The sequence below is a fragment of the Lampetra fluviatilis genome, chromosome 3, assembly GCF_964198595.1.
Source record: "Lampetra fluviatilis chromosome 3, kcLamFluv1.1, whole genome shotgun sequence".
Lineage (NCBI taxonomy): Eukaryota > Metazoa > Chordata > Hyperoartia > Petromyzontiformes > Petromyzontidae > Lampetra > Lampetra fluviatilis.
The window spans coordinates 24,894,829-24,920,323 of NC_136277.1; positions in this window are offsets into that span (position 1 = coordinate 24,894,829).

The window sequence follows — 25,495 nt, forward strand, 5'->3', positions numbered from 1 at the left end:
GGATTATTGTACGAAGAACACGCGCTCGTGTGGAACTCCAATCAGCCACCTCGCGTACAAGCCAAGCGATGGGCGTTCGCAGCCTTTCCTCATGCACAGGGAGTGACAGCGAGAGCAGAATGATGCACGAAATACATGCGGATCGTCCCCTTACTCATTCTGTTCAGCGTCGAGCATTTGTCTAAGGGTTGTTTCACACTGCCGTCTGTTGTGCGCCTACGAGTGTGTTGGTATTCCGCCAGCTTTAATAACAAGTCCATGGCACGGGGGGTTGCACTGCATGGCATTGCTGGTTATCTTCTTGGTTCTTTCGGTAAAGTTACGTGACTTTACCGAAAGAACCAAGAAGATGAATCCCTGCAGTCACGAAAGCTTTAAATCTAAATTGCTGGTTATGTTTTGGTTAACTGGTTATAGTTAAAACCCTTGGGGTTGGTGGGGGGGGGTACTTTATATTTAATTTTATAATATCACCAAGATTGCTTGGCAGTGTGGCTTTTGCGTGTTGTACACGGCAGGAATGTTATTGTTTTAGGCAATGCTGCACGTACATTATTTACACACTAACAACAATCACCGTTGGGTATTATTTTAATTACTATTTGGTTATTTCGGTAAAGTCAGGTAGAAATAAAATAAAATAAATAACGACGTTTCGAACGCAACACAAGCAATCTTCATCAGGTGGAACAACCACAGCAAGAAATGATGAAGTAGGCGAGAGAGCTGCCGTGGCAAGAGGTTATATAGGTCAGAGAGGGGGGAGGAGGCAAGGGGGGAGAGAGAGAGGGGGTAGGGGAAGGGGGGCTGCGTGAGCGCTAGGGGAAGAAGACGTGAGGCTGGGGGGGGGAGTGGGCGGGGCTAGAAGTGGGAAGCTGAGTGTGGGACACGGGGGGAAAAAATAAAAATGTACTAGCAAACGGCAGGTAGGAAGGAAACAACCACAACCAGTTAAGGAATTACCTGGTTAATAACATCCTTCCAAAGATTGTTCAATTTGTATCCATCTTCTCGGTTGAAGTTATGTCTGTTTATATATCTGGATGGTTTCATGAACAAACCTTTGATAGTTGCCCGAAGGTTTGCAGAGTACCTTGGTCTCGGAAAAAAACAATATCATGCGAGCCCACAGCGTTATAACAATGGTCAGCTATGGCAGAGGTATTGGTTCTGCCGTGTTTCAGATCTGCCTTGTGTTCGCGAACACGGTCCGAGACCTGTCGTTTCGTTTCCCCAATGTAACTGCTACCGCAGGTACAACTCAGTTTGTAGACTCCAGGGTATTGCATGTCAGGAATGACATCCTTCACAGATGGGATTAGGTCACGGATTTTGTGTACTATATTGAATCGGACCTGGATCTTGTGTTTGTTTATTATTTTGGAAAATTTTGGTAACACCTGCTATGTATGGTAAAGTGGTGGTTTTGATTGGGTTCAAATCTAGCTTGATTGGCTTCTCAGGAGATTGTTTCTCCATGATTGGAGAAGCAGCTTTGCGAATAATACGGTCCGAGTACCCATTCATCTTGAGGGCTTTGTGTGCGTGTTCCAGTTCACTGGCTAGGTGGTGTTGGTCGGAGATGCAGTGGGCCCTATGGTGTAGTGTTTTGATGAGGGAATTCTGGGCTGCATGGTGGTGGGAATCAGGTTTTAGATAGGAATATATGTAGGTGGCTTTCCTGTAGACAGTGTCCTAACGAGCCGTCAGGCCTCTTCTCAAACAAAACATCCAGGAATGGTAGCTTACCATTCTTCTCCATTTCCATGGTGAATTTGATGGATGGGTGTATGGAATTTATGTGGTTGAGAAATTGGTTCAATGCTGGCAGGCCATGTGGCCAAATGACGAAAGTGTCATCTACTTATCTCTTCCACAAGGAAGGACGTAGGGTGGATGTCTGGATGGCGTCTGTTTGAAATTTATCCATGAAAACATTCGCTATCACTGGTGATAAGGGGGAACCCATGGGGGTACCTTCATTTTGTTTGTAGAAAGTACCATTCCAGGTGAAGTAAGTGTTGGTAAGGCAGTGTCTCACCAAAGTTACCTACGTGACTTTACCGAAAGAACCAAATAGTATAGATTCCTGCAGTCACGAAAGCTTCAAATAATTATTTTCATTGTTGAGAACCAGTTTTATCATAGTACCCATACAGAACTTTTGTCAATCCCCTGCTGGAAACCGTGTAGGTCGTGAAGGATGATTTGACCACCATACACCCTTTACCACGCCGGTAACGGCTGGGAACATAGACGTGGGAGCGTAAAAAGTGCTGTGCAGTACAATAATTGACTTTGCTACGCTTACCTGTGCTGCTCATCACGTTGCCTCGAAGCGGCCTGTAACAACCTGGCTGCAAGTGCAGCATGGTCGTCACCAATCCAAGCACGAGATCCCAAGACCTGATGAGATCGGGCGATATTCCGGCTGATTGGGTCGGTCATAGGCACGATTAATGATAATTATCACAGTATCTAATTAAATTTCAGTGTGACATACCAACACTTCACTTGGTTGATAAAGGGAAAAATATATCGTTTTATTGTTGAAACACGTATGTGCGTTGAGATATATGGTGTAAATTCAGGGATTTAGTTTGCGTTACCAGGCTTGAGCAAGTACTGTGTGCGTGAGGATTGCCCGAAAAATGTTTGGAAGAATTAACAAAGTTGCACCAAGTGAACGCGGCGATTCGCCACGGGACTAAAGTAGCGCAGAGGACCTTGCTGATCAACTTTCTCCCTCGCACTGTGCGCATGTTCTATGTACGCAAGTTCTTGAACTCCTTTCGCGCCGTACTTGGCCGACCGTGCTAATCGGAGGTGCGGGGTATGCACTTACATACGTGTAATGCAAAACACATTACGGGGGTAATTTACGAGCCGGGCAGTCAGTGAATACGTAATGTAAACCCGCAGTGGTACATTTACTGTTTACGTCACCAACACAGCGCCTGGCTAACACAGGATCGGAAAAGTGCATGAAATATAGACATTAATGACTACAACATGTGACATACGCTCGTTACTAATGTGGACATTGATGGCCGTTTTGTTTTGGGTCTGCATCTTGACCGTAAATGTGCCTGGGACACACAATGCATCATGGGTGCGGTGTAGCATTGGGACATGTTAATAATTTCAACGAGCACAGATAATCGGTTGCATATGACTCATGACTCATATTTAAAATGCCCATTTCGCGCGTATTTAAAAATCCATAAATCTGAGGTCAATAGTAGCTTTTCGTAACAATAGACGTATTGTAACATTTAGTTTTGTATGTACAACAAATGCATAGATACGTGCATTGAATTTGAACAATTATTTTTACCAATTATGAATTAAAGTTGTGAGTGGACCTGTACCCAATATTTACAATGGATTTGAGTGTTGCTTTAAAAGCTGCACTATCATGTACAGATCACACCGCACATGGACACACTCTGATAAGACAATCCATTAACAAAACGATAATTGGAAACACATTTTGACTTTTAAGTGGTAAAGTCAGGGCTTAATTTTTCGTGCCGTATTTTTCGAAGGCCCCCACCCCCAAATCCCAACTCCCCAGACCACATCAACATCGGTGTTGGGGTGGATAGTTTCTGGAGCTCGGCCCCGTACAGGCCCGGCTGAAGTTATCCCTGAAAAAATTAACATGCATAATTAGACACAATGTATGGACTTTAATGCTATTAACGCAAGTGCAAAACATCAACACACTGAAGCACAATCTTAAAGAAAAGCACTCGGTACAACTGAACAATACGAATTTTTTAGTTAGTCTCTACGTTCTTTTAAACATCAGCTTGGCGAGCGTGAATAACACGGTCAAACAACATGTATGGCATAAGCATCGGTTTGCCTTGCGTAAGGTAATTTACGTAGTCGCCTTATTACCTGATTGTAGGCAGTGCACACGACGAATGTCGCTTTCATGTGTGAACGCGGTGAGCATTTCCGTGAGATGTGCATGCGGCTGCCGCGGCACGCCTGCCGGTTGAAAGTTCAAAGGTTTCCATCTGTCTCCGTCTTCAGCATGAAACATGTGGCTCTTCGTCGGAGGAAAGAGGGCCAAACACATGTCGCTGCGCGTATTTCAATTCGCTGCGCTTCGCACGTGATCGCAGGTTCGCCAGTTCGCTTTAACCACGCGACAGTTGAAACAATGAGCACGGATTTGTTTTTAATCCATTGGCAGGTCGCAATGTGGTGGGGGGTAAAGTGTGCGCGTGTGTGTGCTGCCACCAGCGACCCGAGTTCGATTGCCGCTCACGGCCAAACACCGGTGACGATTATCTCAACCAGGTCCCGGCCCTCCCCCGAGGTCGACTCAGCCTCAAATGAGTACCTGGTGCGGTTTTGTAAGCATCGCCACGAGGGAGACAAAGGCTGTCGGGCGTGATGCTGGTCACCCACCTTCATCGTGTACCGTTCCGGCCTTCATAGGTGCTCGCTAACAGCACGTGACCCAACAGTCTGTAAAGGTTTCTATATTTTAAGCTTTCGTGACTGCAATGATTCATACTCTTTGGGTTTTTTCGGTAAAGTCACGTAGGTTAAAAAAGAAAACAAATAAATTAAATCACGACGTTTCCGAAACGTTTCCGAAACGTTTCCAAAACGTCGTGATTTAATTCCGAAACATTTCCGAAACGATTTAATTTATTTGTTTTCTTTTTTAACCTACGTGACCTTACCGAAAAAAACCAAAGAGTAGTCTGTAAAGGGCTATACGGGGGGATCTTTGTCCTTTATTTTTGTGCCACCTCTTCCAAGACATGTCGTCAGTGTGGAAGTGTAGGCCAAATCACCTTTAGAGAGGCTGTCGAGAGCTCCCTCTCGTTGAGGCTCATTCAGCAGCAGCAGTGACGTGGCAAAGACAACCCACTTCAGGGCTGCGCCTCTAACCACCCCGTTTGTTTACGCGATTCAACACTTTCATATCCACTCGTGCGCTGTGATATCCGCGGCATAGAAACTTTGTGAGAAACGATGGTGGGTGGGTGGGTGGCGGGGTTTAAGGTGAATTGCATTGAACATCTGAAACGTTACGGAACGAGACAGCCACCTTGTTAATCCAGGGCAAGCGCACAGCGCTTGCGCCAGTTGAACCAGGGCCGGATAAAGGTTCTTGTAAGGCTCCAGGCACTTCTGTTTCGTAAGCCTTCAGTGATGACTCTCTCTCTCCAGTTGGCACTGCTGCTGCCCCATGTTACCACCGCCTTGACTTCCCTTGCACTATTCTCGATTGAGAATGAGATTGTGCGAAAAAAAAACACAATTTGCAGATGTTGTTGCTAATTTGGCAATGAGAACATCTCGAGAAGTTCATCTCCGGTGTTAATTTCTCTCATCTTATGAAAAAAACAATTGACATGACTCTGTCTCTTTGTTTTACACTGTCCATATCCTTGTTACAAAGAATAGTTATTTATTTATGTATTCAAGAAGATATATTTGTTAATTTTTTTTAAATCATACAAACGAAACAAAACATGATCACATTTTTTTCGTACGCTCTTTAGTTTTCGTAGGCCCGACGTTGTCGTCGGCCTTATTGAATAATACGGCTCTGCGTTAAACGTGCATCCAACATCCAAGCCGTGCGTAGTCAACAAAGCATGAGGACCCCAACGTTCTCAACTCGCTGCTTCGTCAAAAAAGTTTTCGTCTCAACCGTTTTTTATTGTTCTTTCCGCCAAGTTGAACTGAGCTCACTCTCGCGCGCAACCATTGTCACAATTTATGTTTTGTTGCAAAACAACTCGAATCAAAAACACGTGCGCGCTCTAGCTAAACCCTGCCTGCCTCCATTCTCGGTGGCGACAAGTTCATTTGACGACGACTTTCTTGCGTGCGTATCGCGGCTTCGAACAAAACCCACACGTCGGTGCCATACCGCCGCATTTATTTCGAGTCGAAGAAGTGTTCAGACGCATGGTGAACACACAAACGCCGTGTTGGTGGTAAAATAAAAAAATAATGTTGGGCACAAGCGGCCCCGGGGGGGGGGGGGCGGGGGGAAACTTCCTCTTGGATAGAATTTACCGATCCACATAAATGGAGATCACGTCGTGTCTCTCCGTGCGTCACGCTGATGGAAAGCGGACACCCATCCATCACCACGCTCAACCGTAATTGTGCCCCGCAGATTTGTTTAAGGAGAAGCAATAAACATTGCGGAGCCCCAGTGTTGTTCAATAATGGATGGGGTTTTTTTGTTATTTGGGAAGCGACCGCGCCACATGTGGCTGCAAATATCCTCCCGTGAATGCGTGAACGTGGTGGGGAGAATTCGGCAAGAGATGCGGTGATTTTTTTTGTTGTTTGCGGTCCTCTCAGTCTCTTGTAGTAGCACGGCGGTGCAGCGGTTTTGTCCACTGGCCTGTCAGACTGACAACCTGAGTTTGAGTGTAATTCCCATTCACACCTTATGTTAGTAGCGAATGCTGTCTGAATCAGTCCCTGGACACCCTCCTTCCCACTTTTCATCATCATCATCATCACGATCCATGGGCAGATAACCCGGTGTCCATTTCCTCTGTCTTGTGGCAATATGCTCAAATAGTGCAACATCTTTCTGGCCGCAAGTTAGACGATCTGGCACTTGTCACCAACCCACAAAGACCAGTGTGGTGAAGTGTGAGCAAACAATCCCCATGATTGACGTGGGGCATGGGGAGGCCTTCATCTGGCAGTGGAATTATATAGTGCTGTAAGTTATCACGCTAATTATTATTCGTCTCCTTAGAGATTACAGTGTTTTGCCAACGTCATTCCTTGTGCCCTCATTCAAACAAGTGAGGTGTTTACGTATCTGGTTGATGTACAGGTCTTTGAACTGAAGACATTGAAGAAATGCTCTGTGTTACAGCTTGGCTTTGGTCAAAATAGGCACCGATGAATATTGAGCATGGGCGTTGGCTTGAAGGAGGCATTAATGAGAAACAAATGCAACCCAACTTTTGTACGGGGTGGCAATCCCATGCCCTTCGTTCCCTCAATAGCCTCAACATATTTTGCGTGCGACTGATATCGACAGTCTGTCATGGGGACAAAGTATGGGGGCTTCCCTGAAATGTTTATTGACGATGAAAAAAAACCGCTTGGAATAACTCGCTAAGGCCACGCCGCTTATATGCCTTAGGATTTGCAGACTCTGCTCGATTTAGTCAAGAGTGTGAATAGCAGCTGCGTAAATTATTATCATTGCTGCGTTGATTGTGTGTTGCAGTGGTGGAGTGGTGGCACAGAAGTTTAGCTCGTTTGCAAGGACAAACAACCTCTTTGACCGATATATATATTCTGGGAGGCATTTATCCAGCATTGGATTGACAAAATGAATATAACATAATATAGTTCGATTGATACCTCAATAACATCACCATTGAAAGGAGAAATTCGTATTTAAGTTAAATTTCAACGTACTTTTGTGTTAAGAACACAGGCTCGAATGGAGTTTTTTTTTTCAATGAGTATGGCACTCTGATAAATACCAGCGCAAATTAGACCGAATAACCTGGACATTAGCCCCGCACACCGATCGCCTCGAGAGTTTCACCTGTCTCTCCGTGCCACCCACAACGTTAATGTTACGCCCACAGCAACATTTGCTCACCCGGCGCAATCAGCGTCTGGCTTTTTCGCTGCTCGTAACTGACCGTCGAGGTGACTCGCAGAGCCGTCACGACGTTACTCGGCAGGTCGAGGACTTTTGCCTTTGTAGTTCCCTCGTCTGGAATTCATCAGGAGCACGGGACACCCAGGGCTTACACATATGGATTGTGGGAAGTGCTTATTACGCGAAGCTATTACACATTTCCTATTAACTACAGAAAAATGTACCCCAATTGCGAAATGCTCGTGGCCCACCTGCACCAGTGGACATGATAGACCGTGAGGAATTAAACTTGACTTCCTCGTTCTTTATAATTACCGACGGTTTTCCCCTCTGGTACGGAATGTGCTGTGCCTCTTTTTTTAAACTCGTGCCAAATATAACTCGAGGCTGACGTTAATTTAAAATCCATTTCACTCGAATGCCTGCGATGCTTGCAGAGCAATGCGCCCACTGTTAAGTACTCCGGACAGGAATCTCGGCGGACTTACAGAGGCATCCCGGAGCAATGGCATGTTAATGGCGCGGCATTTGTACGGCTTGATTCTAACGTCACCGCAAATGTGTGTCAGAAGTCCTTGGTGTCGTGCGTGCGCGAGCACGCGTGTGGGCATGCACAAAGGCTTTTGAGTTCAGTGCATGAATGCTTGTGATCCAGGAGACCCAAGGTCTATTCATAGCCAGGTGACCTGAGTTCTATTCATAGTAATGTTCATTGGTGCCAGGTGACATCTGCATTTGATGTGGTCTTTCCCTGAGTTGGCTCCGCTTGAAAAACTGTCAGTACATAGAAGCACTTGTGTAAGCCAGCGAGGGGGAGATAAAGGCGGCTGGGTGTAGTACCGATCCCACCCGCAACTCTCATATGCTCTGTGTCAACCGTAATAAGTGCTCGCTCACAGAATTTAAATTGAAAAATAATTTCTTTAAAACTGACTTTTGTGTTTAGTTCGTTGTCCTTCCCCCGCACGTTCGATTGGCACGTTTGGCTATGTACGGTGCGAAAGAAGTTTCAACATACATACAGACATACAGACATACGTTTGTCCCAACCATCTAGCCAGACCGAAATGGGATTCTTGTATTCTTGGTTCTTTCGGAAAAGTCACGTAATTAGAAAATAATAATAAAAAATTATAAATTGAAAGTCATAAAAGCAAAAAACCCACAATTAAAAGTAAAAATTGTAAAATAAAATAAAAAATACAAATAAATTGAAAATAATAAAAGCAAAAAACCCACGACGTTTCGATCGCAACACAAGCGGTCTTCATCAGGCGGAGAGAAAAAAGAGGGTATTTGTGTGTCCGGGCCTGTGTGTGTGTGTGCTGCCACGTGGGGAGCGGTGGTGCAGCGGTTAGCGATACGCTGCGCCACGAATCTGGCAACCCGAGTTCTATCGCTGCTCACTGCCAACACTAGTAACGATTATCTGAACTGGTCCTAGGTGTCCCCTAGGTCGATTCAGCCTCAAATAAGTACCTGGTGTGGTGCGTAACCATCGGGCTTGGTGCTGGCAACCCACCCCCTCGTGTGCCGTGCTGGCTTTCATAGGTGCTCGCTAACGGTACTTGTCCCAACAATTTGTGAAGGCTCATACAGGGGGATCTTAGTCTTTGTGCTGCCATGAATAGCATGCGGACTCATCCGGCAAGCCGCACTGACGTTATTTGTATAAGCAAATCGCACACGTTTATGCCAACGGTGGAAAGTATTTTACAAAATGTCAATTGTCTTGTAATGTAACGCTCAATAGCTTATTTTCTCTATAACGTGTTCAGACTATATGAATAACATAGGTGTTACGGTAACAACAATTGCTAATGGTAGTTCAGCCAAAGTACTACGCTTTGCAAATCCACTGTTGGATTAATGTCATACAAAATGTTTGTTTGAGCATTTTTCACTGCTGGTTAGTGAGGGTTGATAAAGGGAGGGACTGGTTCCGCTATCACTCCGTCGCTTAGTTGTGTCAGATTTGAGTTGCGGACAGGAATGGAACTCGGGGTTTCATGTGCGGTGTGTTAATTCTGTACGCAGCACATCAGCATAAAGGCACCATCGCTATCAAACAGTGCTTGTCCCCATGGTACACTAAACAGCCAAAGGCAATCGAGGTTAGAGCAGTTGAACTTTACCGCGTGACGTGTTCATGTGGTGTGCGATGAGCGATCGCATTCTGCATTATAACGATGGTCAGTGCAATCGAGCATCCCGACTCTGGGGGTCTCTTGCTGCTGTCGCCATGGGGTAAGTGTACGGATAAACAGAGTTGAGCTCCTAGGCACTCATCAGCTGTTGTTGCTAATACGAGCTGCGTTTATTCCACTGGATTTTTTTTTGTCCCAAGGCAAGCGGGACGGTATTTCGAGAAAGGCGCGTAGCCTTTCTCATTGGGCGACCCGTTCGGGGGAGGGGGGGAAGGGGCTCTTCGAGGCTACTCCAAAGTAAATAAACAATGTTTGACATTGCATAGATGTAATAATTTAGACGGTACCAGGCAAAATGCATTAACGCAGGTCACTTGAATGCATGCTAAAGACTGCAATTAGCAGCTTCAATTGTTTCTGTGTTGTGACTAATGGATGCTAGCACGTGGAATTTTAGTTCAAGCGTTGTTCAGCGGCGAGTACTCCGCAACATCTGCATATAATTTGTGGACGACAAACTTTTTTGCTCAGCATTTTTATGCGATGCAGTATGACAGATGTGCTCATTTGGCTGTGTGTAAGAATAAATGAAATGCCGCTTAAGATTTAAATGCTGCAGTTTGTGGCTATTAAAATGGTAATTTAGTTCACAATAGATATTCGATCAGTTTAAAATTTTCAGCCCCTTTTTCAGTTTCACCGCTGCATTGAAGGTCTCCTCCGTATCCTGTCGGTTATTGGAGTAATTTGACCATACTTCACCATGCTGGTCAGTGTCTGCAATTGCCATGGATGTTAGTCATAGGCAATAACAAAACTCAGGTTGGCCAGTTCAAAGTACATGCACTGACCACTGTGCCAGCACTCCCCACCTCAATCTGTTTACTAAGTTGATTGTGACTATTACAACCTTCAGTCAGTAAATCTCATATCTGTCTGATATGGCAGGAATCAAATGCTTCTCCATGTTTCGGGCACAATGTATGTATGTTGAACTTCTTTCACGCCGTACGTAGCCAACCGTCCTAATCGGAGGCATCTCAATGAGATCGTTGTGAACTTTGGATGGATGCTGCAATGTGAACTGATTTTGCAGGCCAGATGTTGGAATATAAAATTGTAAATGTCCGTCCAATATGGCAAATTCCTTGCAACTTGTGAGCGACGCACTAATCTGCAGTCACAGTGGCCACCTGCCAATGTTTGCTTTTGGATAGCAACAATAATGTTTGTTTTAACTATTGTTTCCATGTCTGTTTAAATAGTTTAGCTTCGGGGCTCTCAGCAGATAAGTGGATCTGAATGAAACGCTTTTTAAATCCTTTATATTAAGTTCACTTGCTTGCTTGCTTGCGTGCTTGCTTACGACCGTGCAAATCTTTCGGTCGTTTTTTAACCCACTTCCCGTGATCCAATCGAGCTGACATTTTGCACACAGACTCGTTGTGCGTGACAATTGATTTTCGTGAAAAAATGTTTCCAAAATGTTACACTGTTTAGGGAAATTTTTTTAAAATATTGAATTACCAATTGCTTAATGCTGCCAGACAATCATCTGACCCATAGGTGGCAGCCATCTCAAGCCAGAGGACGAGAGGACTCTAGCCGCCACGCATATAAAGGATTTAGAGTGAAAAACTTTGTTTTTACGGGTTAATTTTTTGAGATGTGTTTTTTAGTGCTGAATTATCAAACAGAATCAAATCAACTGCTAGACCTTTTCCATATTCATCAAATGCAACGCACTATGCACGTACATAGCACCACAGTAAATGTGAAATATTGCAGACAATATTGCAAGGGCTGGGGCTGTGATGCAGTGGTGAGCACACTGTCCTATAGAGGACCCAGTGACTAAAGTTAATTCCCTGTCACATCTAACATAAATGGTTCGTGATATCTGATCCAGGCCTGGCCCTCACCATGATTCATCGATCTGCAAATGATTAGCAAGGTCCAAGCAACCTCCATGATTGACATGGCATGGGGAGACCTTGATCCAGCAGTAGACAGACAGACAGACAGAGGGCTGTCAATTATTTATATTATAATTATTGCGGATTTCAATTCTGCTCATAGGGCAGTCAAACAGGCACCTCATAATTCTTATATTGAATAGTCAATGACAAGGGCAATGTTTAACCCCCAAGCATAAGAAACCCGTGTCCCGGTACAGAACGTTGTTTGGCTAGTCGGCATTTAACAATAATCTGTGAGTCCAATAATGAGCTGATACCCATGTTAGGGTACTAAGCCAGGATCTTTGACGTGCTGGGTTTGAGACCTGGGGAATTGTCAATTAGCACTGTTAGCTACGTACGGTGCGAAATAAGTTCAACATATATATACAAGAAAAACTGGCACGTATTTCTTGATGTAATAATGATTCTCATGGTAGGCACATATATTGTCTCGGTTCGGGTGCTAGTAACAAACAAAAAAACATCTAATCGAGACGTTTGCACAGAGTGCAAAACACCATCGGGGATGTAGCAGACAAATTTGGCACTCAAGTCATTGGTGAACACAGCGGACAGTCAGGCGAATTGAGATTTTTTTTTTTAAACAGCCAGGTGAGATGTCATCGTGGTGTAATAATCTTCAAACAGTTTGCCCTGAGTGGTCCTTGAAATGCGGCTGTTGAAACAACGGTGCAAGTTTGTTAAAACCACCCCCTGCCCCCCACCCCCATCTCTGTCTGCCCAGCAGTATAATTAGTTAGTTGATTGGCAGGTCACGTGTGGTGGGGTAGTACCACGTCTTCTAAGTTGTCTGGCCATTGTGGAAGAGTTGGTCAAATATCCCCTCAAGGGCTTCCTGGAGCTTCGTCTAGTGGAGGTCCTTATAGCAGTGGCATGAGCAAGACATTGCAGGCCCGCATCTTTAGCTATTCCCGTGGGAATAATTTTAATGCGGCCAATGAGGCCATTGAGGCACAGCCATCCTCAGTCGTGATCAATACACAGGCCCACTAAACAGTTTGAACAATTTTTTTCGATTTAAAGCTTTCGTGACTGCAGGGATTCATATTCTTGATTTTTTTCGGTAAAGTCACGTAGAAGGGAAATAATAAAGTAATGAAAATAAAACATAATACAATTATCACGACGTTTCGGCCACAACGCAAGCAGCCGCGAACCATGTCTTTAATCTGCACATACAGTATCCTTGAATCCATGTGTTCCTGTTTCTGTCTCTTTGTAGTTCCAAGTATCCATCTCTCCAAAGTGTCTTTGAGCACTTTTCAGTCCCGTTCCTTGTTTTGTTAATGACCATGTTTCCGAACCATATTTCATAGCAGGCAGCACGCACTGATTAAAAACTTTATTCATGAGGCACATTGGTATGTCGTTTTTCATTATCGAGGTCAGTTCCCAGCGTTCCAAAAGCATTCCAACCTCTGCTCATCTCTAGTTCTTGTTTTTTTGTGTTGAGGCCTTAGAGAGTAAAATGTGAATGCGAAACATTTTAAAAATGAGTAGGCAAGGTTTGATCTTCGCAATGAAGTCAGCGGCACACATGCAATTATCCATAAATGTGGCCGTACAACAATTCTCCCTGGGATCTCTGAAAGCTAAATATTCAGCATTGCGATACGAATGCGGGTCCCCCCCCCCCCCGCATTGCTGAAGGTTGTTTGCTGGAACTGTTCCCTCCAATTGCTGATTGCTGACCCTATAATTTAATGGGTGAATTTCGGACGGGGTTAAAATTACGCAGCATCCCTCCCTACCATCAAAGTATATTATTGTTGTTTAAAGTGACCGTGGTTTAAAAACACGCAAGAAGTTCATAAATAATGGCATAGAAATGAAAAGGCACCCGACATTGTGTGGGGGTCGCTAGCCCCCGAGATCCCTCCCTCGATAATGCTAACGGCCGGGCTAGCATCATCAATCGCCCCCCCGCTGCTAGGTTCCTCACCCGTGGCGTGGGAACCATCGCCCGAGGATTCCCCTCCCCCGCGGGTCCGCGTAGCCGGCATGGCTAATTACCGAGTAGTATTCTGCCCCTCCCTACTACGATACCTCCCTGTCCTAATCGCGCGCCTGCAACCCACACGGAGCGAACGTACGCACGCCCACACACACACACGCCGCTCCGCGCACTCCAACTCAACTCGCGTTATGATCGCGCACCTGTATCGCACACGGGGTGGTCGCACGCACACACACGCAGCTCCCCACGCGACACACTGCTCAACAAGATCACGCGAGACCACGCTTCGCTATTAATGATTTATTATATGCTACCTGCGAATTGATGTTGAATCAGTGAGTCGACGAGGCTGGCCTATTCCACCCAAACCTGTACCTATTCCCTATTTATCGGCTTACGCTACCCTACTTCACCTCCCCACTCACTGTTTGGTGCCCGCGGTGGTTCGCTGCTCCCGGTGCTAACAGCGCACCTCGACACGTCGCACGGACGTCCGGGTCGCTGGCTGGAGCTGCTGCGGGTCCGCTGGCCTGGAGAGAACCGTCCGATTTCCCCTTTGCGCTTCCCATTTATCCTGATTCCCGGACCCCTACCCCCTTCCCACGCACCGTGCGCCTTCGCTATGCTAATTAATCCTTTGTCCGCGCGGCGTGAACCCCAAACAATGGCTCGCACCCCCCTCGCCCGGGCCAGGCAGCTCCGCGGTGCCTTTGTTCCGCTAATCAATGAGCGACCTGCACGGCGCAAATTCCAATCAATCCTTTTCTCACGCAGGCCCCCATCATCGAGGTTCATGCGGCGGTGTCCATCACAAAGGCCCGTCATGGGAAGCTGTGCATGGCTCCTCGCGCGCCTCCCCTCTCCCAATTATTTATACTAATAGCCTTATCCTTTAACTCCCCTAACAATGGTGCCTGCGCGCTCAAGCGTAATTATCCCAACCCTCCATGACTATGCGCAACAGCTCCTGCGGTCCCGCTATTCGTGCTGTCCCGTCCCTCCCCTGCTTGCCCCGTCGACCCGTGGGGGTGTGTGTGGGGGGAAAATGCACCTCAACCGCGGTGGCCGAATGCCCCATGCCGCGACCACACCATATTACGGCTGGTCGCAGCGCCGCGGCGCAACGTAGCACGGGGGAGGTCGTCCAATTCCCTGATCGCCGGAAACCGTGAGAGTTAACCCCGATAAGGGTTTCTCGGATAAAAACCGGTCGGCCAGGTGACCTCCCCTCGGAGCTCTATAGGGGGGGGGGAATGCGTGCGGGTGTGTTCGTGTGAGGTGAGGTGAGGGGGACGCGGGGTTGGCTCCGTTGCTTGGTGGTGGCGAAGTCGGGGGTTTGGGCGCCTGCCGAACGGCTTCGTGGCGGCGGCATCACATAGCCCCCCGAGGTGCCAGTCCCCGTCCCGGGTTGACTGGAGCACCTCGCTTGGGCCGCGCCCACGAGGAAACGTTGCGGGGTCCGGGGGATCCGTCCGGACCTGGTGGCTGGCCTCGGGGCGGGTGGTTCCGTCCTCTGTAGCTCCTGCGGCGGTCTCCTCCTCCACTCCAGCGGCTCTCCCCGTCCTCCGGCACCTGTGGGCTGGGGCACAAACTCAGCAGCGGAAGGGTTTAGTGGCCGTCGTCCGCGTCTTCTCCGGACTGGATCGGGGCGTCTCGGGGGCCCGGCAGGGCCCATGTAGTGTGCGAGGCCCCCCAACACGAGGGGTGCGGGTACTCCGGGATTTCGGGGCCTTCGGGTGACGGGGTCCTCTCTCGCCGGGGCCGCTTTCCACGGTTTTAAGCGGCGGACGTTGACCACCGTCTCTCGATCCCTCTCCCCGCCATAGATTAGTACCGTCCAGGGGGATATCTGCCGCACCACGGTCCAGGGTCCCCGCCAGTAGGTCGTCAGTTTCCCCACCTGCCCGGCCCCGACGCGAGGGGTGTGTAGCCACACCTTAGCACCTGTCAGGAATAAGGGGGGTTCCATGCGGGGTCGGGTGCCCTGTTCCTGCCGCCGATGCGCGGCTTCCCCTTGCGGGTATGCTCGGCCTCGGGCTTCTCGCAGGGTCTCCAACAGGTGTTCCACGGGGCGGCTTCCCTCCTCCGGCTGGGGGGAAGGGACGCCGAATAGCAGATCTGCGGGTAAACGAGACTCACGGCCGAACATCATTAAAAACGGGGTTTGTCCCGTCGACGTGTGTACGGTGGTGGCGTAGGCGAAAAGGGCGTAGGGGAGGTGTTCGTCCCAATCCCGTTGATTTGCGGCCGCCATACGTTTGAGTTTCCCCGCTAGGGTCTGATTCATGCGCTCCACCATACCGTTCGCTTGGGGGTGGTACGCTGTGGTTCGGTCCTTCTGGATTCCGAACTCTCGGCACAGTGCCTGGAACAACTCGGCCTCGAACTCGCTACCCTGGTCGGTGAGGACTCGTTCTGGGATCCCGTGCTTAAGTACGTAGTGTTCCACGAATGCCCGGGCCACCACCAAGGCCGTTTTATCAGGGATGGCCACTGCCACGGGGTAGCGGGTGAAATACTCTACTGCGACAAGGATATATCGGTTGCCTCGATGGGATCGCGGGAATGGCCCCTGTAGGTCAATCCCGACCAGCTGATTTGTGCGGCTGACGCGGAACGGCCTTAGGGGTACCTGGTATCGTGCCGGTTTCGGCCCGCACTGCTGACAGGCGCGGCAGCCCTGTACCCAGGCCGCCACGTCTTGTGCCAATTTGGGCCAGAGATACTGGCGACGCAGGGTCTCTCGAGTGCGTCGTTCCCCATCGTGGCCCCCGAGTGGGTGGTCATGCACCAGCCGAAGCAGCTGGGGTCGCACCTGGGCAGGAACACAGATGCACCCCGGCTGGCCGGCCTCGGTTAACTCCCGTACCACTCCGTTCTGCACACACAACCGGGCATACAAACCGCTCCAGGGTCCTGGTAGGGCGCTCTTTTCCTCCCGCAGTGCCGCCTCCACTGCCGCCAGATCGGGATCTCGCTGCTGGGTCTGTCTCAGCTGCTCGTCGTTCAGGCCCGGGAAGGCGCAGCCGACGTCCTCCTGGATCCGTCCGATCGGGTCCCGAGCCGCGGGTCCCGCGCTTGCCGTGCGGTCGACGGGATCCTTGGTGCCACCTGCGAGGGTCTCTGTGGCGCACACTGCACTCTCTCTCGCTGGGGGGGGGTCAGTGGCCGCGGCCGCTCGGGGGTCCGTTGCCTGCCGGCAGCGTCCCCCCGTGAAGCACGGGCAGGCCTCCTCCACCCTTGTCTCGGCGTCCACCGTGGGTCGCCTCGACAAGGCGTCCGCGTTTGCATGCGTCCGGCCAGCCCGATACTCGATTTGCAGGTTGTACTCCTGCAACTGCGCCAACCACCGGGCCATCTGCCCCCGCGGCTCCTTGAATGTAAGAAGGAACTGCAGAGCATAATGGTCAGTGCGTACGCGACATTTCCTGCCGTACAAATACGGCCGGAACTGCTTACATGCGAAAATCACGGCGTACAACTCTTGGCGGGTCACGCAATAGTTAAGCTCGGCCCCACTCAAGGTACGGCTGGCGTACGCGATGACTCGTTCCGTCCCATCCTGTACCTGTGACAACACCGCGCCCAGCCCGCTGCTGCAGGCGTCGGTGTCCAAAATAAAATCGGTGGTAAAATCGGGGAAAGCGAGGGTGGGGGCGTGGGTGAGGTGGTCTTTGAGAGTGGTGAAGGCCGTCTGGCAGGCCCCCGTCCACTGGTAGGGGTGCTTAGGGGAGGTGAGTTGGGTGAGGGGGCGTGCAATCTCGCTGAATCCCTTTACAAATCGGCGATAATAGGTGGCGAGCCCCAAAAATGATCTGATCTCCGTCAGATTCCTTGGCCGTGGCCACTCCACTACGGCGCGTACCTTCTCCGGATCGGTGTGCACACCTGCCTCGCTGACGCGATGCCCGAGGTACCCCACCTCGCGTTGTGCGATGTAACACTTACGTGGCTTGAGCTTGAGATGAGCCGCTCGCAGTCGCTGGAACACCTCTCGAAGCCTGGACCAATGCTCAGACAAAGATCTACTGAACACTATCACATCGTCCAAGTAAATCAGGCACTGTTCCCATTGCAAGCCCCGCATCACCAACTCCATCAGCCGCTGGAACGTCGCGGGCGCATTGGTGAGTCCGAACGGGAGTACTCGAAACTCGAATAGCCCCATCGGGGTGGTGAATGCGGTTTTCGGCCGATCCTCCTCCGCCATCTCCACCTGCCAGTACCCGGACGCGAGATCGAGGGTGGAAAAATATCGCGCTCCAGCGAGGCTGTCGAAGGTGTCGTCGATGCGGGGTATGGGGAAGGCATCGCCGAGCGTGACTGCATTTAGTTTACGGTAATCGACGCAGAACCGGGTTGACCCATCCTTTTTCGTCACTAGTACCACTGGGGCTGACCAGGGGCTCGCCGAGGGCTGAATTATGTTATCGCGAAGCATGTCCCCAACTGCCTCTTTGATTTGGGCGCGTTCGGGTGCGCCCACTCGGTACGCAGGGAGTTTGATGGGTCGGGCTGCACCGGTGTCAATTTGGTGCTTAACAAGATCGGTCCGACCCACGTCCGAGTCGTGTTCACTGAATACGTCGGCATACTCCCGCAGTAACTCGCGCAGCCGATCGGCCTCTCCCTTAGGTAAATCCGCCCATGGTACATGTAACGCGTCGAGCAGGGGAACGACCTCGGCTCGGGGAGTCGGGCCGACTCGCCAGGCCAGGTCCTGGTCACCCTCAGGACGCCCGGGGTCCTCAGCCCAGAGTGCGAACACCGAGTCGTTAGAGTGGCGTGCGTGCAGGGGGTGTACGGTGGCTATCGGGGTGCGCCGCCGCAGTGTCGCTGGGGTACTGTGGGGGTTAAACATCCGCATAAACAATCGGTCCCCATCTGCGTTTACCAACGTGGCGGATCCCACGACCCCATACCGTTTTGCCAACTCCGGGTGAGGAGTTAGCATTACCTCTCCTGATGGTCGGAGCGCGGGGTCGGTGGGGGATGTTGCCACCGGCACCAGCATCTCGGTGAGCGGGCCGATGGTGACTGCCGTCGCCAGGATAGCGGCCACAGGTGCGAAGCGGGGGCGCGTTGGTTCTCGTCCCAGGAACGGTATCCGCTCGCCGTTGCTCTCCATGGTGGCGCATCGCTGGCGGGGTTGCACGTTGAGTCCCAGCCGTTCTAAGAGGTCGGTACCTGCGATACACTCGTGACACAATGCACTCGACACGTAGAACTCCTGGGTGCACACCTGACTGCCTATGCGGACCTCTAGGGTGGCTCTCCCCAGCAGCCCCATTCCGGCTCCGCTCGCCGTGTGCAGCGCGCGGTCCGGGGCCTGCAGGTGACGCACGTCGACCCCGATCGCGCTGCAGTGCGCTGCGCTCACGAGCGAGGCCACCGCCCCCGTGTCCAGCAGAATTCGGGTACGCACTCCGTTTACCTCCCCTTCCACCAGCGACGTGGCCCCCGTGATCCCCGCCACCAGCTCCCGTAGCCAGTCGCCAGGAGTCACCGTTTCCGTGGGCGTTGTTGTTGGAACCTGTGTGGAGATCACTCGCTCGCCATTATTCTCATTATCGTCTATTTGTATCGGGACCGCGTCGATTGCACCCCTAGTTGGTCCGCTTTCTAGGGGGCGTTGGAGTTTAACCCCCGCATCTGCCTAGCTCGGGTGATTTCAGGACAATCTCTCACTAAATGCCCTCGGCGATCGCACATATAACATGCCCGAGGAGGGGGGGCGGCTCCGTAGTGGGCCCCCTGCCCACTCCCTCCCCCCCCATTACGCCGCTGTCCACCCTCCGCCTCTAGTCGGGCCACCCTTCCAGATAACCCCCCTACCGTGGCGCGTAGGTCCCCCATTTCGGATCGGATGGTCTCAACGGAGGATTGCAGTTTGGTCATATTCTCACCTACATGGGTTATCTTACCGTCCATTTGGTCTACCCGGCCAGCAATATCTCCCATGCCGGTCTGTAACCCGGCTACCCACCCTGGGGTGGTCTCGCTGGGTCTCTGGGGCTCCCTTGCCCGTCCCCTTACTGCGATGGCGATCTCTTCCTCCTCGTCGGAGAGTAGGCTCGCCACGGCGCACTCTCGTCCCCTCCCTCGAGGCTGCGCGCGCTCACCTGAGAGTTTCTCGCATTTTCGCGCGCGCTCGACGAGGGTGTTAAAGGAGAGGCGTGCACCGTCTACATTTGGCTGCCACCACGGGGTGCGTGCCAAATATCGTTGGATTTTACCGGCGGCGAGGCCCTCAATTATTTTGGCCTCGTACTCTGGGTACGCAAGCTGGGTCAACATGCGTACATCCTCGGCGTAATCTCGCAGATCCTCGCCGGGTTGACGACGGCGTGCCTCTAAGGCCGCCTGCGCATCCTCCTCGTCATAGGCGCCGAAGCGCCGTTCGAGTTCGCACATTACTTTTTCCCACTGATTTTGTGCGCTTGCGGGCAAAGCTTCCACAAAGTCAGCTGCCCGCCCATCTAAATGTAACTCTAACTGCTGCAACGCCTCCTCATCTGACCACCCATTAACTTTTTTAGCCCCTCTGATGCTGCGGGCAAACGATTTCCATGATGGAATTCCTTTGCCCGTAAATGTGCATTTGATTTTAATCTGGGTTGGGGGGCCTCTTTCCCTTGGGGGTGCGGGGGATCGTCCCGTTTCTGACACCAATATGTGGGGGTCGCTAGCCCCCGAGATCCCTCCCTCGATAATGCTAACGGCCGGGCTAGCATCATCAATCGCCCCCCCGCTGCTAGGTTCCTCACCCGTGGCGTGGGAACCATCGCCCGAGGATTCCCCTCCCCCGCGGGTCCGCGTAGCCGGCATGGCTAATTACCGAGTAGTATTCTGCCCCTCCCTACTACGATACCTCCCTGTCCTAATCGCGCGCCTGCAACCCACACGGAGCGAACGTACGCACGCCCACACACACACACGCCGCTCCGCGCACTCCAACTCAACTCGCGTTATGATCGCGCACCTGTATCGCACACGGGGTGGTCGCACGCACACACACGCAGCTCCCCACGCGACACACTGCTCAACAAGATCACGCGAGACCACGCTTCGCTATTAATGATTTATTATATGCTACCTGCGAATTGATGTTGAATCAGTGAGTCGACGAGGCTGGCCTATTCCACCCAAACCTGTACCTATTCCCTATTTATCGGCTTACGCTACCCTACTTCACCTCCCCACTCACTGTTTGGTGCCCGCGGTGGTTCGCTGCTCCCGGTGCTAACAGCGCACCTCGACACGTCGCACGGACGTCCGGGTCGCTGGCTGGAGCTGCTGCGGGTCCGCTGGCCTGGAGAGAACCGTCCGATTTCCCCTTTGCGCTTCCCATTTATCCTGATTCCCGGACCCCTACCCCCTTCCCACGCACCGTGCGCCTTCGCTATGCTAATTAATCCTTTGTCCGCGCGGCGTGAACCCCAAACAATGGCTCGCACCCCCCTCGCCCGGGCCAGGCAGCTCCGCGGTGCCTTTGTTCCGCTAATCAATGAGCGACCTGCACGGCGCAAATTCCAATCAATCCTTTTCTCACGCAGGCCCCCATCATCGAGGTTCATGCGGCGGTGTCCATCACAAAGGCCCGTCATGGGAAGCTGTGCATGGCTCCTCGCGCGCCTCCCCTCTCCCAATTATTTATACTAATAGCCTTATCCTTTAACTCCCCTAACAATGGTGCCTGCGCGCTCAAGCGTAATTATCCCAACCCTCCATGACTATGCGCAACAGCTCCTGCGGTCCCGCTATTCGTGCTGTCCCGTCCCTCCCCTGCTTGCCCCGTCGACCCGTGGGGGTGTGTGTGGGGGGAAAATGCACCTCAACCGCGGTGGCCGAATGCCCCATGCCGCGACCACACCATATTACGGCTGGTCGCAGCGCCGCGGCGCAACGTAGCACGGGGGAGGTCGTCCAATTCCCTGATCGCCGGAAACCGTGAGAGTTAACCCCGATAAGGGTTTCTCGGATAAAAACCGGTCGGCCAGGTGACCTCCCCTCGGAGCTCTATAGGGGGGGGGGAATGCGTGCGGGTGTGTTCGTGTGAGGTGAGGTGAGGGGGACGCGGGGTTGGCTCCGTTGCTTGGTGGTGGCGAAGTCGGGGGTTTGGGCGCCTGCCGAACGGCTTCGTGGCGGCGGCATCACAATTGTTTTTACAGCCCTTCATCACTCCAGTGCTGGATGAAGGCCTTCACATGCCGCCGTGATCATGGGGGTTGTTTGACCAGAATACACCACGCTGGGCAGTGCGATTTGGCGGTGGGCCAAGGATCGGTTCAGCTATCACTCGCCATTGATGTTGGTCTTGGCTGGGAATCAAACTCAGTTAAGTGGGTTCATAGTGCAACACTCTAAGCATCGCGCCGCCACTACTACTAGCCACTGTACCGCCGCGTCACCCCCCTACTATCTCGTGAAAAAAAACATATTGGCGGTGACCACACAGCCAGCCGTGACACAATCTCATGTCTTCTTGTCCACTGCGCTCGGTCTAACTGCAGCTCAGTCGTGGTGGACTGGTGAGACTTAGTTGTGTCTGAGGACATGCGATCAAGGAGCAGCTGGTGAGGCAGATAATCCGACACATCTTATCCGAGCCTTTTTGAATCGCAGCCGGGATGTTGACATGGGTTTAGCACGAGGGCTTTTGGGAGCTTCTGCCTCAGTGTGTGCAGCCTTCTGTTAAAACAACCGAGGGACTTTAGCGGACTGGACGTTTGTTCAGGAATGAGCAGGCCCTCAGAGAGAGCACGGTTCTGAGTCTCGTTAGACAGAAACCAGAGCTGCCTCCCCCCCCCCACGTCCACCCTGCTACCCCGCGTTGTACAAACGAGGGACCCCGACTCTTCTTCCGAGGCCCTTTTTGAAAGGGCCAGGCCGTGGGTTAGTCCACTATTCTCGGCGGATCTGGGAATGAATCCCATGGCAAATGTTGCGAATAAGAACACACTCAGAGTGTGTATGGTACACTGCAGTTCCATATGATAAAAAATATATAAATGTTAGAAAAAATATAGGATGTTCGTATGAGAAGTTGAAGTTAGTATTACAATTGTTTTTGTTCGTTGCTGCATCTGAGAATTTATTTGTATACACCTTGTAAGGTTAAAGTCAAGGCTTGTCATGTACACAGGATGATTCATATATAGATGCTCCACTAAAATTATTAAGTAAAACCAGTGGAGCATCGATAAACAAATCACCCTGTATATGTGTATGTTGTCATTCCTAGGAACAAACCAGTTCTCACCATAGGAATGTGGAATTTCAACTACTGGCTCAGAATTTCCAATGGAAATGAGTACGACAAACTATGTGTATGTTTGTATATGAATGTCTGTGTGTGTGTATGGGGAGTGGTAGTGCAGCGGTTAGCGCTACGCTGCGCTACGAACCTGGCGACGCGAATTCGATTCTTGCTCACGGCCAACACCCGGTGACGATTATCTGAACCGGTCCTGGGCCTCCCCTAGGTCGACTCAGCCTCAAATGAGTACCTGGTGCGGTGTAAAAACATCGCCACTGGGGAGACAAAGGCGGTCGGGCGTGGTGCTGGCCACCCACCCCACCTCGTGTACCGTGCCGGCCTTAATAGGTGCTCGCTAACAGCACTTTCCCCAACAGTCTGTTAAGGCTACACGGGGGACGTTTGTGTTTGTTTGTGTGCGTGTGTTTTTGTCTTTTCGTGGTAGCACGCTACGAATCCGGTGACTTGTGATGGATTCTCGCTCATATCCAAACCAAGTGATGATTATATGAACTACCCCTGGTGCTCCCCTAGGTCAACTCAGCTTTTAGTGAGTACCTGGCACATTGTGTAAACATCAGCACTGAGTAGACAAAGGTAATTGGGCGTGATGCTGGCCACCCACCCCCTCGTGTGCCTTGCCAGCCATCATAGCTGCTCACGAACAGTACTTGCCCCAAAGTCTGTTAAGGCTATGCAGGGGATCTTTGCCTTTTGTGTGTGTGTGTGCGTGCGTGCATTCACGAGTGTCAAAGTTCCCATCTTTAGCCTGGTTAAACAGCGTGCGTGCGCCAATTATAACCAGCACACGGGGCATACGCGGGTGTAGTGGTGGCCACCACACGACCACCACCAGCTCCCCGGTCACTTTCCCCAGCGCCGGTGTTGACACATCAAACCAAGTATGCACGTTAGGCTCTGTCAGCTTCGCAGCAGTCCCACCTTCACCCAGTGTGGACACCAATTGCTGGCGGTGTGCTTGGCAAAACATTCAAAGTGGCTCAACACTCGTTGGACATGGGTTGCTTTGAATATAATCGCACTCTCTCAAACCACCGCGATACCAATCCGTGGGACTGTGCACACAGTCCCAGCGGTGCGATAGGCGGCAGATTGTGGGAAAGTCTGAATTTGTACCGGGACGTCTTGTTTGCATCTCACAGGAGCCCCTTCGCTTGGCACAAGGTTGCAGATGGCGTCGATTGTGTGTTCATTATGAGAAAAGGGCAAGTTTCTGTTCTGAATTGCAGCCTCCGCAACCCTGTTATGTCTTGCTTTGGCTCCCATGGATTTTATTTCACACAGCGGTGAAGGTTTCTTTTGTGAGATAACATTCTGTTGATATTACCGCTCATCGCAGGCCCTGGCCAAGGTCCTCTTGACCCTGGATTACTGGCAGCTGAGCCGTCGGCAAACCTCTCCAAAATTATGGGATGTGAAACGGGCGATAGTTATCAGAGTGAATACAAAATAAAATCGTATCGTCCGAATCTCACAGCTCTTTCTAGTCGGCTCCGTGGCAGTGACATTTCCAAATTAAGGTTTTTTCCTGCTGCGTGGCAGGTCTGCGAATGTCACCGATGCATTTTAAAAGCTTGTCGCGTAGCTTTGATGCTCTGCTTAATTGTTTCCTTCACGTCTGGGTGGAAACAACTATCAACATGACCGCAACAAAGTACAAAGCAAGGATGAATTCATTGTAAAATTACATGTTTTTTTACGTTTTATATCCTGTGCTTTATGTTGATGAGTATATTATTACATTCCTGCTGTTCTTTCCAATAAACGAATTTCTCCGTGGTATGCTATCGTAAAAATAAAAAGTGAGCTTACACTTTTGTTATCAGGAAAGTGGTGGTCAAATGCTTTTTGCAATGCGCTATGAACCCAGATATGTGAGATCGATTCCCGAGCACGGCTAACACTAGTGGCAAGTGATATATGAACCGGTCCTGGTACTCCCATTTCACCAGCCATCGCTGACCAGCATGGTTAAGTATGGCCAAACAATCCCGATGATGACACATTGTGGTGCATCCAGATTGACACATATCTCCCATGATCAAGACAGGATGGGGAGGCCTTCACCCAGAAGTCGACGGATAAATGACTCTGAGTGGTTAATTCACAATAACTTCAAAGTGCTGTTATCTTTTGCAGGACACCCATCGCTCTGTATTTTTTTGTAAAAAAATTTAATCTTTGCCACATTACTGCTCTGTATTTACAAAAAAACAAATCACATGTTTTACTTTGCTTCTGACCACATTTGAAATGTGATTGAAATAGTTAAAATACAATTTGGCGACATACTCATGTAGCTATTTAGTATTTACTAAGGATAGAATGATGCATAGTTTAAAACCGATAATTAAGCTCACGAAACACGTAATAAATTGCATTAGCAATATCCTACGATTTTCATTTCCTATGTCCAATGTAATTGGTTGAAGTCACTCCTTCAGCTACTAGAGGCACGACCATTCGCCACAAAGTTAAACAAATCACCGATTCTTAAAA